Source organism: Anas acuta, chromosome 1 (genome assembly GCF_963932015.1).
Source record: "Anas acuta chromosome 1, bAnaAcu1.1, whole genome shotgun sequence".
Taxonomy (NCBI): domain Eukaryota; kingdom Metazoa; phylum Chordata; class Aves; order Anseriformes; family Anatidae; genus Anas; species Anas acuta.
Genome location: NC_088979.1, coordinates 130,678,889 through 130,695,876, shown reverse-complemented (window position 1 = coordinate 130,695,876; position 16,988 = coordinate 130,678,889). Strand labels below are relative to the sequence as shown.

At 43.8% G+C, this 16,988-nt stretch overlaps 1 long non-coding RNA gene across 1 annotated transcript; it reads right to left on the bottom strand.

Annotated features, from left to right (window-relative positions):
* Positions 1-3,325: 3,325 nt before the first annotated feature.
* Positions 3,326-14,583, bottom strand: LOC137842316 (uncharacterized). Its single transcript, XR_011089016.1, has 3 exons — positions 13,639-14,583; positions 12,661-12,784; positions 3,326-7,715 (listed from the first exon to the last, which is right to left on the bottom strand). It is a non-coding gene; the product is annotated as an uncharacterized lncRNA (long non-coding RNA).
* Positions 14,584-16,988: the final 2,405 nt, after the last annotated feature.

Genomic DNA, 16,988 nt, shown 5'->3' with positions numbered 1-16,988 from the left:
GGGCGCAAGAGAAATGTCAGGGAACTTCTGCCCTTTGGGAACCAAAGAGTAGGACCCCCGGTCCCATCCTGGACTTTCCCTGCATAAAGAACCATGGTAGGGAGTATTTGCAGTGTTACTTGGTTCATGGTATTTTCTGAGAGCCTGGGGCCACAATGCTATGTTTGTCTTTCAGTCAGACTCAAATGCATAGGAAATTAGGGCTTTAATTCAGATTTTTTTTTCAACCAGAAGCAGTGTCTTAAGCAGAATAACACTTGAAGGACTATGGTGAGTCAGTAATAAAACCTTTTCTTTGATTCTGTGAAGTCTCTGTCTAGAAAGACAGATTTCTAAATGTAGAACTGCACTAGCTCATGCAGTTAGAATAGTGGAAAAAGAAAAAATACTATTAGAAGGGAAATTAAAACTATATAGCACTTAACAGAAACATTTTAAATGTATATAAATATGGAAAGCTGCATCATAATCCTTAAACAGCCACAGCAAATCTGAAATACCCATCAGACTTTGAAGGACATTTTGTCTTAGTGAAGGGTGATAGCTCTGCCCTTCTAATGCCATGCTCTGACAGTGCTCCGTCACCCTCACCGTGAAAAAGTTCTTTCACATGTTGGTGTGGAACTTCCTGTACTCCATTTTGTGGCCATTGCCCCTTGTCCTATCCCCACAAACCACTGAAAAGAGGTTGGCCGAATCCCTCTGTCTCCCACACTTAAGATATTTGTAAACATTGCTAAGATCCCCTCTCAGTCTTCTCTTCTCCAGGATGAACAGACACAGGTCTCTCAGCCTTTCCTCATAGGGGAGATGTTCCAGGCCCTGTATCATCTTTGTGGCCCTCCGCTGGACTCTTTCCAGGAGATCCCCATCTTTCTTGTACTGGAGAGCCCAGAACTGGACGCGGTACTCCAGGTGAGGCCTGACCAGGGCAGAGTAGAGGGGGAGGATCACCTCCCTTGACCTGCTGGCAACGCTCCTTTTAATGCATGCCAGGATCCCGTTGGCCTTTTTTGCCATCAGGGCACACTGCTGGCTCATGGTCAACCCGTCATCCACCAGGACCCCCATGTCCTTCTCCTCAGAGCTCCTCTCCAGCAGGTCATCCTCCAGCCTGTACTGATACATGCAGTTGTTCCTTCCCAGGTGCAGGACTCTACACTTGCTCTTGTTAAACCTCATTTGGTTTCTTCCTACCCAGCTCTCCAGCCTGTCCAGGTCTATCTGAATGGCAGCACAGCCTTCTGGTGTGTCAGCCACTCCTCCCAGATTTGTGTCATTGGCATACTTGCTGAGGGTGGACACTATTCCCTTGTCAAGGTCGTCGATGAAGATGTTGAACAAGACCGGACCCAGCACCAACCCCTGGAGAACACCGTTAGTCACAGATCTCCAGCCAAACTCTGCACTGCCGATCACCACCCTCTGAGCTCAGCCAGTCAGCCGAGTTCTCAACCCACCTTCCTGTCCACTCCTCTATCCCACACTTTCTCAGCTTTGCTAGCAGGATGTTGTGGGAGACAGTATCAAAAGCCTTGCTAAAGTCAAGGTAGATGACATCCACTGCTCTCCCCCCACCTACCCAGCTGGTGATGCCATCATAAAAGGCAACGAGGTTGGTTGAGCACGATTTCCCCTTGGTGAATCCATGCTGACTTCTCCTCATAACCTTCTCTTCCAGTTGCTTGGAGATGGCATCCAGAACAAGCTGTTCCAACACCTTTCCAGGGAAAGAGGTGAGACTGACTGGCCTGTAGTTTCCCAGATCCAACTTCTTACCCTTCTTGAAGACCAGAGTGACATTGGCTATCCTCCAGTCTTCAGGCACCTCTCCTGTTCTCCAGGACCTTTCAAAGATGATAGAGAGCGGTTCGGCAATCACCTCTGCTAACCCCCTCAGCACATGTGGATGCATCCCATCGGGGACCATGGATTTGTGCGCACTGAGACCACTCAGATGCTCCTGAACCACTCACTCATCAACCAGGAGGGAGATCTCCACTTCCTAGACTCTTTCTCCTCCCTCCAGGGTCCAGGAGTTCTGGGAGGGGTAGTCATGGAAGCAAAGACCAAAGCAAAGAAGGCATTCAGTATCTCTGTCTTCTCAGTGTCCCCCATTACTAGGACACCCCCCTCGTTCAGCAGAGGACCCACATTACCTCCAGTCTTTCATTTGCTGTTTACATACTTAAAAAAAAACTTATTATCCTTTATCTCTTTTGCAAGCTTCACCTCCAGGTGGGCTTTAGCCTTCCTCGTCACGTCCCTGCAGGCCCTGACAACACTCCTATACTTCTTCCAAGGGGACAGGCCCTTTTTCCACATTTCCACATAGACCTTCCTCTTCCTTTTTATCTTGTTGATGAGCTCCTTGTTCATCCACGCAGGTCTCCTGCCCCCCTTACCTGATTTCCTACTCTTAGGGATGCACCGATCCTGAGCTTGGAAGAAGTACTGTTTAAAGGTTGCCCAGCTCTCACAAGCCTTCTAGCAACCTAGCCCATGAGATACCCCCAAGTAGGTCCCATAAGAGGTTAAAGTTGGCTCTCCAGAAGTCCAGGGTAGCAATCCTGCTTTTTGCCTTACTTCTTCCACCATTTTCCATCCTGAATTCCACCATCTCATGGTGCCCCCAACCTTCACATCCCTAACAAGCCCATCCCTGTTGGTAAGAACAAGGTCCAGAAGAACCCCTTGGCTTTTTGGCTCCTCCACCACCTGCATTAGAAAATTATCTTCAACACATTGAAGGAACCATTTGGACTGTGTGTGCCTGGCATATAAATAAATATATATGGCATATAAATAAATATATAAATATATATATTTATCTTATTTTGCATATGTATTTTAAAAATTTCTTCTAAGTCCTTCTTTTTGACCATTCTTATTGCATTTTTGCTTTTAATCTGACAGAGTTTATGATTGTTTCTATATTCTCCCCTCGGACAAGCCTTCAGCTTTTTGAACTTCTTCCTAACGCCTTTCCCTGTTCTGCTGCTTAACAAAGATGGCTGCCCTTAGCCCTTTTTTCAAGCCTTTCTGAAAAGGTGGTGTGTACCAGCACTGTGCTACCAACATGGCATCCCTCAGTAACCTTTGTGCTGCTTGTAGGACTTACTTCTCCTAGCTGCCCCTTTTAATTCCTTTAAAAATGCTTCCTCGTTTTAATACAGTTCCCCTTTCCAAAGCTGAGCGTATCTGCATATATTTTGGCCTCTGGAAATGCTGTGCACTGCTTAGGTACAAGTCAAGGGCTGCATCAGCTCCTAGGAGCTCCCTAACCCGCTCATCCATGAAGTGTCTAAAGAGGTTGGCCCTAGAGTGACATCATGATATGACCTTAGCCCAAGGTAGGCAGGATAACCAAAGGCTCTACCAAATTGTTGGTGCCATCAGAGCCAAGCAGAGGGGCTGTGCTCACACAGAGATGTGGAGGCCAGCAAAGGGTCATCATCCCTCAGGAATACGTGGCAGCTTGCATATCTCCCAGGGTCACCACTTACATGCACTGAAACTCCAGCCCGGACAAAAAGAGAATTGGAATCGCTCTCCTATGTAAGCAGCATTTTCTACATTACTTGTTAAAAAAAGGGGAATTCAGGTTAAAGACCAGAGCTGAGGTTTTTATTCTGATACAGGGACCTAGCCAGCCTACATTTAGTAGATGGTATTGAGCCAATGTCTCAGAAAACATCAGCAAGATGACTAAGAGTGCCGTTTTTCCTGGTGAGTCTGAGGTCACCTCTTGTGCAGTGCAAACAGGGAAACAGGAGAGAAACAGGAGAACATCTTGTCATTGTCATTGCACTGATATATTTTATTTTTTTTTGGATTAGAAAAGCCTCCCTGAGGGGACAAATTTGTTAAGTGGCCAATATTTTCCAGAAAATCAGGGATGGGCCCTTCTTGCAGGTACAGGCTCAGCTCTGAGGGCAGCAGTGGTAACACAGGTGTGAGAGAGCCAGCTCAGGGTGTTATCTCCCAGCAAAAGCAGAGTGAAATGCATGACCTTTGTCATATTTTTACAGTTTCCCAGAAGCACAGGAGCAGATTGCAGAGTGAAGGGAAGGGTGTCATTCCTATCAGAAAGGGTGACTGTATTTATCTGAATTATAAACATCTGGCCAACTAATGGCACAGCCAAACCCACTTTATTTCTGCTTCCTTTACCTAATGATACAAGGCAGCCTTAAGATGTAGTTTTACCTGCAGTCCCATATTCAGATCACAGAAAGCTACCATGTCACTTCTCAGTCTTCTTCCTAAAATTTCAGATCCTGAAGTATCAAGACCGAAAGCCCCAAACCCAGCTCTGAGAGTGCCCATCATGTGTGTGAAAACGTTGTTTGGAAATCTAACAGGAGACGTGTGGCAAGCAAGTCAGCTGTGGTGCAGTGAAGGGACCTTACCCCAGATTCTTGACTAATCCAGAAGAGCTTTTGTGTAGCAATGACTTTGGATGTATTTAGACAAATACAAGAAAGAGAGCAAAACATAACAGTAAAGACTGATGCAGAGTTTACTAGGACAGGTTGGTTCTGAGGGCAGCTTGACATGTGGTAAGATGGCACACAAAAATGTAAACTGAAAGTCCAGATGCTACTTGCTCGAGTATCTGCTTTAGCAGGAATATAGCCACGTTTTCTGGTGGTTTCCAATCCATGTGAGGGATTGGCAGCATCAGTATTCTTACCCTATGGAGCTGCAATTGCAGGAGGAGCTGTCAGGCAGCCTCTCCAAAAGGGAGATGTACATGGACTCCTTCGCTCAGTAAATCTGATATCTGAATTTCAGTGCCATAGCTGCAAACTGAATGAAATACCACTCAGGTCAAGCCGAGCTCTTCCCTTGACCGCTGGGGCTTCGTGTGGCTTTTAGGCATTCCTCAAAGCCTTGCAGGTTTCCACATGCAGCTGGGAAGGATTCCCTGTGACACTGCTGTGATGTGATGACCAGGGCTGCTTGGGTCCATCTTCGGATAAGCAGAATTAACAAACAAGGGTACATCAAAAGAGAAATGACCTGAACTGCAGCAAGCCAGCATTTGTTGTAGACAGGCCAACACCTGGCTGTTGTAGTTGCTGCCATTTCACTAGCAGTTATGCACTATCTTCTTCCTCACTTCAAGGAAGAAGCTGTGTGGATGTGATGACCCAGACAGCTTCAGAGCTCATTAGCTGCAGAAGCAAGCAAGCACAGCTGTGCAGGGTACAGCCTTCTGGCAAGCACTCACCTGTCATCCTCCACCACCAGTAAAACAGTATTAATTTGCCTTTCTGGCAGTGCACTCTTGACTCCAATGAAGTTTCTCATTGGGCATGCTTCTTCAGTAGTAACCATGTCATTAACTGATTCTGTCCAAGGCTGGAATGTGCAGAGCACTGGCTGAAGCAGCACAGGAAGGGGTTGGGTGGAGAAAACCAGATTATGGATGCTTCAGCAAATATCAATAACTCTTGTGGCAGCTTGATAATAACTTTGAAAAAGGAGAATGAAAACAAATTGATAAGCAGAAAGACAGTTTAAAAGCTAGATAGGGTTTTGCTCACGTTGCTGGTCTGAGACAAGAATTGCAAGAAGAAAAAGCGTAAGGTCAAGTAGCAGCTTGACCCCACTTCATCTCCCAGAGTGACAAATGGTGGGCTAGAAGGAAAATCACTTCAGACACGTGCAGACATTTCCACTGCTAATCTGGAATTTTGCATTTAACTGGTTTTGAAGCATGGGGAAGGAAGATGGTGTGGAGAATAATAATGTATGCTTCAGTGACTTTCCCATAGGACAGCAATAACAAATCGGTAATAAAAGTGTCACAGACACTGAAAAAATACAGACTATCCTGTTCCTTTGTTGTGTTTTTGTACCTAAGTATAACTTAATATTGTGGCCATGATCTTTGCTTAATGGTGACCTTCAAGCTTAAAAAGAAATTAGGCTTGTAGCTGTATACACACACACACACACACGCACGCACGCACATATAAAGGCACTCTTCTTTATCACAGAGAAAACCTAGCAGAGGTTTGTCCCACAGGTCTTCTTCTTCAGAAATAATAAGAATATAAAATCAAACATTTTGGCTTTACTGATACATTTCTGTGAAGTGTCAGAAATACCATTTTCCTGGTTTCTCCCCAAAGGAGCTAGAGAATCACGTCTTCAGCACAGCCATCTTTACTCCCCAGTGCTTCCCCAACTCTTTGCCTTGTATTTGTTCTCAGTTATTGCTCTTCTCAATGTAAACAACTGCATATAGCCTGATTTCAGTGGTCCTTTCTTTTCCCCTGTAACCTAGCTAGCTAACTTGTGGCAGAGACAGGATTATTGAAATTCAGAAGTTCTTGGATCCTCAGAATATACCATCTCCCTTGGATCTTTTTAATTCTCTTTCCTGCCACATCCCTTGTCCCTTCCAGCCTCCTTCTCTGCTGTGCTTTATACTCGTCAGAGATGCGGCCAACAAACAGCACTGTGGAGCAGAGAAAAATCTTTAGTGTTTGACGATAAATAATACTGAGAAGGTCTTTATTTCGAGGGTTTGAAACATAGCAAAAACTAAGGCAAAGAAATAATGTTTTTAGGAGGGAAAAAAAACAATCTGTGTTTGCCAACTGTGTGGCTCTCCTTCCTCCCACAGGAAAAAAATAAAAATAATCCTGCGATGACTTTTCCAAGACTTTTGTTTTTAATGTGGTGTTGTACCAGGAAAAGGACTAGTCTGATTAACCTCTAAAAAGGGAGATTGCAAAATTTCTTGAAGAGCCTTTTTTTTGAGGCCAAAGTGGCCATCAGTGTAGGCACCGGCACGATAAGGTGGTGGAGGGCTGGTAGTACTTCAGCCTCTGGCTTCATTGAGGCTGGGATTTAACCCTGGAGGGAAGGAAGAGGTGTGATAACCTCTGTGCTGTGCTGCAGGCACTTCTCAGCTCTGACCGGGCAGCACTGGGCAGGATGAGGAAAGGCTGGAGCCAGCTCCCTCCCCTTTCAATCTTTTGCTTCCACTGGCAGTGCTTACAGCAGAGGTTTTGGTGGCCTGTCAGTGTTCCCTAGAAGCTGAAACAAAGCTTCTGACCATTAACCACATGAGGTGCTGATCTGAAAGGTGAAGCACCCCAGGCTGCACAAGTGAGAGAGCTATCCTCTCCCTGACAGAGGTACTATGAACCCCAGCTGGATTTGCAGGAATCCCAAGGTGTTTCTCTAGGGGAGCAACCTCTTAGAGCATAAAAACTCTTATGAACACCTGCGGTTTCTGACACAGTTGTTTCATTATCTCACTTATCTCGCTTTTTTTTTTTTCCTTTTTTTTTTTTTTTCTTTTTCTTTTTGTGAAACAAGGAATAGAAGAGAAGTATTTCAGTGGTATATGTTTCTTCCAGACACCATGTTTTTAAGTCTCTCTTACACTAAAACTGCTGTTTCATTTCTGTGCTCTGTGCAGTTACTGGGGTGTGCCTTTGACTTTTGCAGGTGAGATATAAGCCTCATCCAAATGGCAAATGACACATAAATTTTGTACTGCTTCTTTTTCCTCCTGAACCCACAGATGACTGTATTGCTTTTCTTACAGCGCCGTGGAGGGACAGGGAGAGGGACAGCATACTTCTTTATGCCTGAGCCCCAAAGATCTTGATCTTGCTCACAGTGGTAGCAAAATTCAGGTTTCTGTTCAGAGACCTCTCAACAGTCACTTGCATTCAAGGCAGCAAACACTGCAGAAACACAGAAATGAAATAAAATCTTAAGAAGATGGAAAAGGATACAGGTATCTTGGAGTGAAGCTTGCTGGGCTGGAGTCAGAAAGCTGAGCTGCAGGAGTGCAGAACTGAAGACTGCAGCCTGGCAGAGAAATCTCTGGGTTTCTGTAGGACCAAAAATCACCTGCTTTGTCCTTGCAGTTCAGTGTGTGACCCAGTGACGCTAAGAGAGGATGTTTTTTTTTATAATTGTGGTGCCTGTGTTTTTTCATGGGGCGTATTTCAGCTTTAAAAACATAACCACAAGTGCTTCTACAAGCTGAAGAGTTTTATCACCTGCTGGGTCAGGCCAAAGGGGAGTTTCCCATGTAAGGAACCATCTTGAGAGGTTGTCTTTCTCAACTCTAGTTTTCACACAAGGCCCAGAGTTAAAGATTTATCTGAAGTCCTGCCACAAGCACATGCAATATCAGGCAGCACTATCTTCAGGCAGCCCCTACTGTGATCATCAGCCAGATTTTCAGGCTGCTGCCTGGAGACACAGCACAATATGAAGCAAGCAGTAGCTGTGGCTTTATATCAGCTCCTCTGTATGCTCAGAGGGGGCTGTAAGTCCACGGTTCAGAGAGGTTCATAAGTCAAGAGGAAGCTGTGAGTAAATATATAAAGATGTAGTCAGTTGGGCTGAAGTACAAAGTTCACTCTACAGGGCTTTACAGTCTGTCCTGTGCAGCCTCCACAGAGATTTGAGTTCAGATGAGTACTTGAGGATGTTCCTATGAAGCTCTGAAGACCACAGATGCGTGGGACTATTCAGATCCAACAGGGAGTGTTTATCATGCTTCTAACTCTGGCAATACATTTTTTTTTTAATTATTATTATTTTATTTTTTTGTAAATACAAAACTTTGTGCCCACTGAACTTGGTGTAATTCTTTATCTTTAGAAAGCAGCCAAACCATTTCTTGGACAAAGAAGTGTAGGTAGAACAAAAACTGACAAGAAGCCTCAAAGTAAATAGATACAAGATCATACTCCTTTTTCTGTGAAACCACATAACGTATTTAATATTGTCAATTTTTAAAGACTTCTGTATAAATGTTAATTCTCCAGAAACAAAAATACTTAAAGAAGCAGTTTTTTTTTTTATTATTATTTTTTTTTTTCCCCACCTGATTCACTCATGAAATGCAAGAAACCTCACAAGGCTGTTCTCTCAGAGCTCATTCCCACTCCAGGGCAGGCATACAAATATTTATGTGATTCTGCAGACTGTGTGCTTTAGGAATCTGAGTTCCCTTATGGAGGAAGTGAGTAACTCAGTTTGACTTCAGTGACAGTTACTCATATCCTGTGAGGAGACAAGTGGGAAAAAGAAAAGAAAAAAAAAAAGGAAAAAAAAAAAAAAAAAACAAGAAGAGAAGAATCAAAGAAAAGAAAGGCAAGGGGGTGGGAGGCAGATGAGCAGGCAGTGAATGAACAATCGATGATCAGTGATCCTCACTTGCTCTGTCCTTTGCCGGCACAACCCAGAGACATTTGTAATAAATGTGAGAGCCCAAGTGATGGAGCTTCAGCTCCCTCACTGTACCATTTCCTTGTACATCCTTTATCATCTTTCAGTAACACTTAGAATAGCACGAAGATGTTAAATACTACTTCAAATGTCTGTTCCCAGACAAACATTGTACATAGGTATGTGTGTCTCTGCATACATATTTATACGCACAGAGCTATATCAGGGATTTGGATATTTAGGGATAATGCTGCAAAACATGTTGAGATGTTAACTCATTACTTGAAGTTTAAACCCTGACATGCCTGTTGCTTTCTGGATCAAAGCCAGTAAAACCTGTGTGTAACACTTGTCTCACCACTTCTGGCCCTAAGCATTCTGCTGCATGGAGTATCAGGGCCAACAAACCCAGCTGGCTACAACAGCTCCAGCTGACACTAACATTCCCTGAAGAAGTCTACAGCTTGGGTTCAGTTGATTTAGTCCCTTGCTCAGCTCATTAGTTTCTCAGGCTGATCCATTGCTCCCCAGCAGAAGCATGTGTAACTCGGAGCAAATGGCCTTGCACTAACACATCAAGTCGTGCCCGTATTAAGTGCTGCATCGGGGCCATAGGGAAGGTGAAGCCTAATGCACTGCACTTAAAACACTTCCTGAATGGTTTTGGAAACCACCAGCATCAACTGAGACAGTGTTCTTAAGAAATGAGTTCAAAAAAGGTCAAGGCTGGCAGATTTTTGTACCAGGAAAACACGGTGCCTGAAGCCACTGGGGGGCTAGAACTTCACAAGTGCATTTTGGGGCAGTTTTACATCACTGCCATGCCATACTCCACTGCACACACACCACCCATCTCAGTGGGGAGGCAGCTATATGCTCATGGAGGCTTGGGCCTTCACAAGCAAAAATAAGTCTTTCTGAAGAAGGGGAAACAAGAGGAAGGGTGTAGGGGAAGACATGAAGGTCAATATTCAGAACGATTTTGTTACTTATTTCTTTCCTTCTCAAAGTCTCTCTGATAAAGAATCCCCTTCCCTAAGCTCTGACAAGAGGTGTGATAAAGCCCATGGCTGACATGTTCTTGATCTCCTCTGGAAGGTTCTCGTCACAAATGGTCCCTCCTTGGGCAGAGGCTCAGTGTTTCTGGAGAAACCACTGCTTACATAGCACCATGACGGGGTTTTGAGCAGTGGAGTCAGGCTTTTGGAAAGATGACCATGCCAGGTCCATGAGGTCAACTGAAGCCAGGCAAAAATAAGAAGCAAAAAAGCTTTGCAGAGTGGATGTGGGAAAGACAGGGTAGAGGAGTACTGTTCCTCCACTTCCTGGTCTTTCTGCCTAGGGATCAGGGTTGTGAATCCAGCTGCTTGGTTTAAAGGTAGAAGGGATGATGTTTTGAGGAGACAATATGTAGAAAGAGTAAGCTAGCAAGCAATTGAGTAGTATTTGCAGTATTTTATTTCATAAATCATCATCTACCAGCAAGTTCCTCTTCTCCCTCTTTTTGGCTCGCCCATCTTCTGACACTCAGAATAATTTTAGTCTAATTACACACCACAGTTTAGAATAATCATTTTCTTGTATTTATTTTTTTTTTCCCAGTGGTTGGAGACCATTTAGAAACATTTGAGCCTGCATTTCCAATGAGCCAGCAAATGGCCTTAACACACCATGGGGTGACCCTGGTAGGTGGGGAGGAAGTGCAGAGTCCACCATCTGGAAACAGAGGTGGCCTAAGCCTCCTCTGATGGCCTCCTTCAATTCCTTGGCTGTACCCAGCAGCAGCAGCTTTAGGTCGGGGGAAGATTTTTGGCGATGATATGGTGACTGCACAGAGCCGGGAAGGGTTTGCCTTTTGTCTTCCATTAACTCTCCTTTATTTATTTATTTTAATTAGCTACCTAATCTAGCTCACTATTTCTAAGGGCTTTGTGGTCAAACTCTGTTATACAAGCATTTAGGTCAAGCCGCCCAAACCTTAGAAAAGAAGAATTGTATCTATCTAAATGTCCATGGAGTGAATCTGAGAACTCCATGAAGTGTTTCAGCTGTGATTATCCGTTTCCCTGTGTAGAACCTGAAGCTATTTTTAGCACTGATATGTTAAAGTGTATATCTACAAATCTATGTGGTAGGTAAACATAGCAGAGTTGGGAATGATGTAAGTCCCCAAAACCCCTGTCCCATTGCCAGTCCAAGAAGACATTAAGGAAAACATTGTGATTACTGAGAAATGTCTGGTCAGCTTAACCATTAAAGCAGACTGAACTGTTCAACCTACTTAATAAAGGCAAACTTCTGGGCAGCTCTGGTGAGATGACATTTTCCCTCGGTGACATCATTCTACAATAATGTCTTGAAAATACTGTGATGAAACATGCAATGAGACAAGTATTCTGGCCTTTCCAGACACCTGTGAGTCAGCCTAGACTGTTTTTTTTTTTTTCCCCTCTAAATAAAGAACAGTTTCAGAGCTAGTTTTCTGAAAGCTCTAGGAGTGACAGAGGAACTAATACACAGAGTAATTAAAACATGTTGTTGACATATTCTGTCTCTCTCAACCCTTCAGTCACTCAGGCTCATTTTTTAAACCTATTCCCATTTCACAAGGTACATTTATTATGAGCCTCAATCATTTGAAATATCAAGGCTTGCAGATTTTAAAAACCTGATTGTTTCAGTGCTTGAGGAGTATGATTGTGCTGTCTGTGAGCTGGCAGCACCTCACTGAGTGGGGGAAAACCATCATCAGACAGGAATCTTGCAAACTGCAGATTTCACCCCCCTGCTCTGCTGTCCAGAGCAGCTTTGTTGCCTTTGTGCATCCATCAGCGGTGGCAAAAGGACCTGCTTCATTAGACCCCCAACTAATTACAGTATGCCCCAGTGCCTCCCTGGTCCTTTTTTTTCCGTGACAGCTGGTGTGTGGTGGAGATGCAGGCCCCATCTATCTGCACTGGGGAGCTCGACTGATTTGTCTCTTGATGGGCTCGTGCTGTCCTTGGCCATGCTACACGCATTTGCTAATGCCCCCGGTAACAAAAGCTGTTTTTGCCCAAAGCTGGCGTTGTTTCATGTGTGTGTGATGGCCAGCATGAAACGAAATAGTATCATGGTTCATTGGGTAGATCTGCCTAAAGCTCCTGTAATAAATCCTGTAATAAAGGACACAAGGGAAAACTCTTCTTACTGCTCTGAGGAAAAACTCTGTGTTTGAATGGACAAAGAAGAGCACCTGTCCCTCCAGATGGAGTGTCAGTGCCAGAATAATGCTGATACTCTCCCCTCCTTGCAGATAATGAGAGCAGATTGTTTTCAGCTCAGTCTTTCCACCATCCACTTCAAAAACAAAATCAACTAATAAATTACCAAAATAAGATTATTCCAAAGTATACCTTTATCATCAGGTAAACAGTATGCATCTGTTAAACAGTCAAATCTCACCCTGAGATCTGTACAGGGTCTGTGGTATTTACTCCATCACTGCTTGCCCAATTCCTTAATATTTAATTACATTTATTTGGATTTGCCAGACAACCATGAGATGAAGTTGACAGAGGAATCTTTCCTATGAAAAGAACAGAAAAAAGATGAAGTTGACATCTCTTCTTCAGAGAAAAAGCAGGTGAAAATATGGCAAGGGAAATAGCAGAGGCAGTCACAGCTGTACTTAGCTGTTTCATCATAGTCACAGAAAATAATAATAATAAAATTATAGTAAAGTCACAGAAAATAATTCTCTGTCCCTTTATTCTGGTTCAGAATGAATGTCTCTCCTGTCACAAGAAGCTATGCAGACATTTCACTTTGTCACTGGGGCACACGGTTCAATCAAATGGGTTATTCATGGATTTGATTATCAACGAGGGACTACTACATCCCCATTTACTTGCTGGAATACTCTTTTTCTGGCTTTTCCTTCATCTTTTCCCTGCACATCAAAGTCCCTGTCTGGCCCCAAAGTTTAGTATATGTTATATTTCACATAAGGGGGGATATGAGAGATTCGACTGTAGGCTACTCACCTCCCAGTACAGAGCCCTGACTTCAGGGTTTGAGGTTGCTCTGGAGTGGTGAATTGTTATACATATCTATCTATATAATATATATATATATATATATATATATATATATGAACTTATACTGGAGCACAAACCACATTTGCATGGTCTCAGTCTGTCTTTATGTATTAATGACAATTTCAGTGCTTCTATGGAAGGTGGAACATTTTTGAAAAAAAAGCCTGGCAAGCCCCTCAAGGATGTCTTACAGAGCAGTGCTTAAAATATCCCCTGAAAATTGTCAGCAGAGGTGACCACAAGCAGTTTAAACACATTCTTTACTACACAGTCTGTAGTGTTTCAAATTGCTGCTCTTCTAGACTAAGAGGCTGACCTGAAGATGTATTCTCAAAGCACTGACCTGAAGATTTTGAAAGAAAGGAATCCACCTCTAGGGACAGACCAGGGTGGTCACAACTAGGAGGGATGCCTCCTTGCAACCGATCTCAACAGGCTCATGTCCTCAGCGCATGTTTCTGGAGAGTTAAAATACCAGAACAATACATTTCTGCAATTGCAACAGCTGGCTCTATTGTGTCTGGTATAGGAGTCCCCGAGTACGCCAGCACTATGAATCACAAGCAAAGAGACAATTAAAAGTTCTGCAGTGCAGTGTCTCCTTGCAAGCACTCCATGCAGCCTGCAAGCCCATTTCCAGGAATGACTGTTCCCTGCAACAGACCTACCACAAAAGAGGTCAGGTTTTAAGGCACAGGCTAGAACACAAGTACCGTAACAAGGTCTAAACATGGGATGAAAATGGAAGGGGATGCCAGGGTGAGCAAGACCAATTGTGCACCACCACATGATATTTGGTTCAAAAGCATCCCGTCACACTGAAACCACAGGATAGCATCTCACACCACAAGGCTGCAGTACCAAGACCAACAAATTCTGGAGTATCCACAAGAAGCAAGCACAGGAGATCCAGGACACTGTCTAGGTACTCATTCCCTTACGTCCCTTATGGTAGTAAGAAACTTGTTAGACTAAATGCCTGAATAATCCCAAGTAACAATCTACTTCCATGCCACAAAGAGGGCAGAAATAATTTTAGCAATCCCTCTCACTAAGGCTGGGGCTGATGTCTTCCTGATCTCAGATTTTCTGATCAGTCTAACTCGGGCCGTGCGGTTCTGACGCAGTACTGCAGCACCAGGGAGAGTTTCCAAAGCAAGCCACAGCTGTCAGGTATCCCACCCAGCTTTAGCTGTGTTCACGGCTAGGTTGAATAAACCATCACTCTTCTAAAAGCCATGAATCATAACACGATTTGCTGCTGAAGAAAGACAAGTCTGGAGAATGTACAGTTAACAGCTGAAGTTCGCTTGCCACACCTCAGTGTGAGATGTTATCAACAGAAACCAACCACAAGTTCCCTTTACAAAGCAAGGACTACAACCTGTTTACAGTTTAAATTCATTATTTGCTCTTACAAAAAGAGAAGTTATGTTATTGTAGCTTTATTCTGGTACCAATCAAGCATAAAGAGCCAGGCGGAGTGTAAGTACAATTTTTCTTATTGGGGTAAATATTTAACTTAACTACCCTGAAGAATCAGACTCATTTCTGATGCTGCTCCATAGGATTCTTCTTGTTACAATGTCCCTGGAATAAATGCATCTCTTGCATTTTGGACTACTGATTTATGGTCTATTCCGAAGCTCATCAAAGTCAGGACTCCAGAAGAGGTTGGTACCCACCGTTGCACAATAGACAATTAAATATGACCTAGCCCAAAATAACAAGTAACACAAGGAATGCTGGCATCTACAGATGCCTAGCCATTTTCTTAACTCATAAAACAGAACTTTTGTGAAAACGGATCCCTTTCTCCCCAGCTGTACCTACCTGCTGAGGTCAAAACAGTGCCTTTTTAGCATGCCTAACCACCTGAACATCTCCTGTGGGAGTGGCTACCAGGGATTAACCTGCTGTTAGTTGTAACAAGTCAGTAGAGGGCCAGGTGAAAGGAATCTGATGTGTGTACTTGTGTGGCCATATACTCATTCACCTGCTGCTGTTGCTGCAGCAAAATACCTGCTGAGGAAGCAAGAGAGGGAAGCAGTTAAACACAATTGTTCTCAGATGAGAAACACTAATGCGCTGAGCGGAATTACACTTTGTACACTTAAGCACACAACAGAACAAGTCAGAGCTTCCCATTCTGCCTCATTGGAGTTTTCACTCTGAGCACACCAGAGGCCTCTTCCACAGTTTGCTTGAGTCACAGGAAGGATTCCCGTTGTTGTTGCACTCCCGTGGCCCCGGGGAAGTTGTGGTTGTAAACCTATCCAACCCACTGAGAATCGGAGTACTTCAGTGGTGCCTGGGAGCTTCGTCTCTCCTTTGCCAGCAATGATTTCTAAAGCAGGGTGGTTTGTGCCCTTGGACGTCTAAAGCAGGTTGGAACACCTCACCAAGATCAACTGTGGGCACCTTTTCATAGCTGGCTTTCAAAGTACAAATTAAAACCATGCTAATTTTAACCAGTTGTGTAATTTTACTTCAAACTCAGTGACTTTTGGGGAAGGGGGATGATGTTGTACAGTCTCTTGGAGATTATTTTAGGGATTCAGTTTAGGTGTGACCCAACTTCTTCCTCCCCAACTCTGAAGGCATGTCCAGGCTGCAGCCCCAACCCTGACTGTGATGCCATAGAGAGAGCCACGTGGTGGGAGCTGCGCAAGAGAGGGAGGTACTTCACCAGGTGGTGGAGAACTGGCTGGGCATTTCTATGCCCCTCACTGCCCTCCAAGTGGTCTAAAATGGTTCTGCAGCATTTGATGGAAGCAACACATGATGCTTCGATCATTCAAGGAAGCGTGTTTGATGGAAGCTTCACTTTAGGCCATGCCTTTCTCTTTGTAAATGTACAGAGAGCAATACCCATCTCTGAGGGGCCTGGGACAGCGAGGTAACTTCCTTAGTATCATACACACATACACAGTGCCACTAAAATAAAGGGTCTGCTTCCTCTCCATCATACGGCCTTTGACAATAGCTGCGTGATTCTGCTGACTTTTTTACAGTGGAGGTTGGACAAATTATTGTGCCGTCATTGCATCACTGTACCAGAGAATCCCTTCTAACAGTGGATTATTGCAATTTTTGGAATGCCAAGTGAAATGGGCACACCGAAAAACATCCTTGGTCATGGCTTCACTTTCATCCTCAGGCTCATCAAACATTTATAGTGCTCCCTGTCACATGGGGAGGGATTTATCTAACTGGTGAATCTGCAAACTGTCCAAATACCAAAACCAAATATTATTTTGAGTGCTTGTTGATAGGAGCATTCAAAATGAAATGGCAGGTGGGCTGTAAGCAGAACCCACCCTATTTCTGATACCTTCTGAAAAGGAAGCAGGGGAACTGTAATTTATTTATTTATTTATTTTCAGAAAGATGCACTTTATCATGGAATCATAGATTCATTCAGGTTGGAAAAGACCTCTAAGATCATCTAGTCTAACCTTTAACCTAGTACTGAAGTCCACCACTAAACCATGTTTCTAAGTTCTAAGTCCATATGTTTCCTGAAGACCTCCAGGGATGGTGACTCAACCACTTCCCTGGGCAGCCTGTTCAACAACTTTGATATGTTGTGTACAATTGCGTATCAGAGCTGTCCTAGTATTTTTCTATGAACACCCCTCCTGTTCAGCACTTAAATAAAATTTAACCTTCCTGTTTTTCCTGACTGGAGGC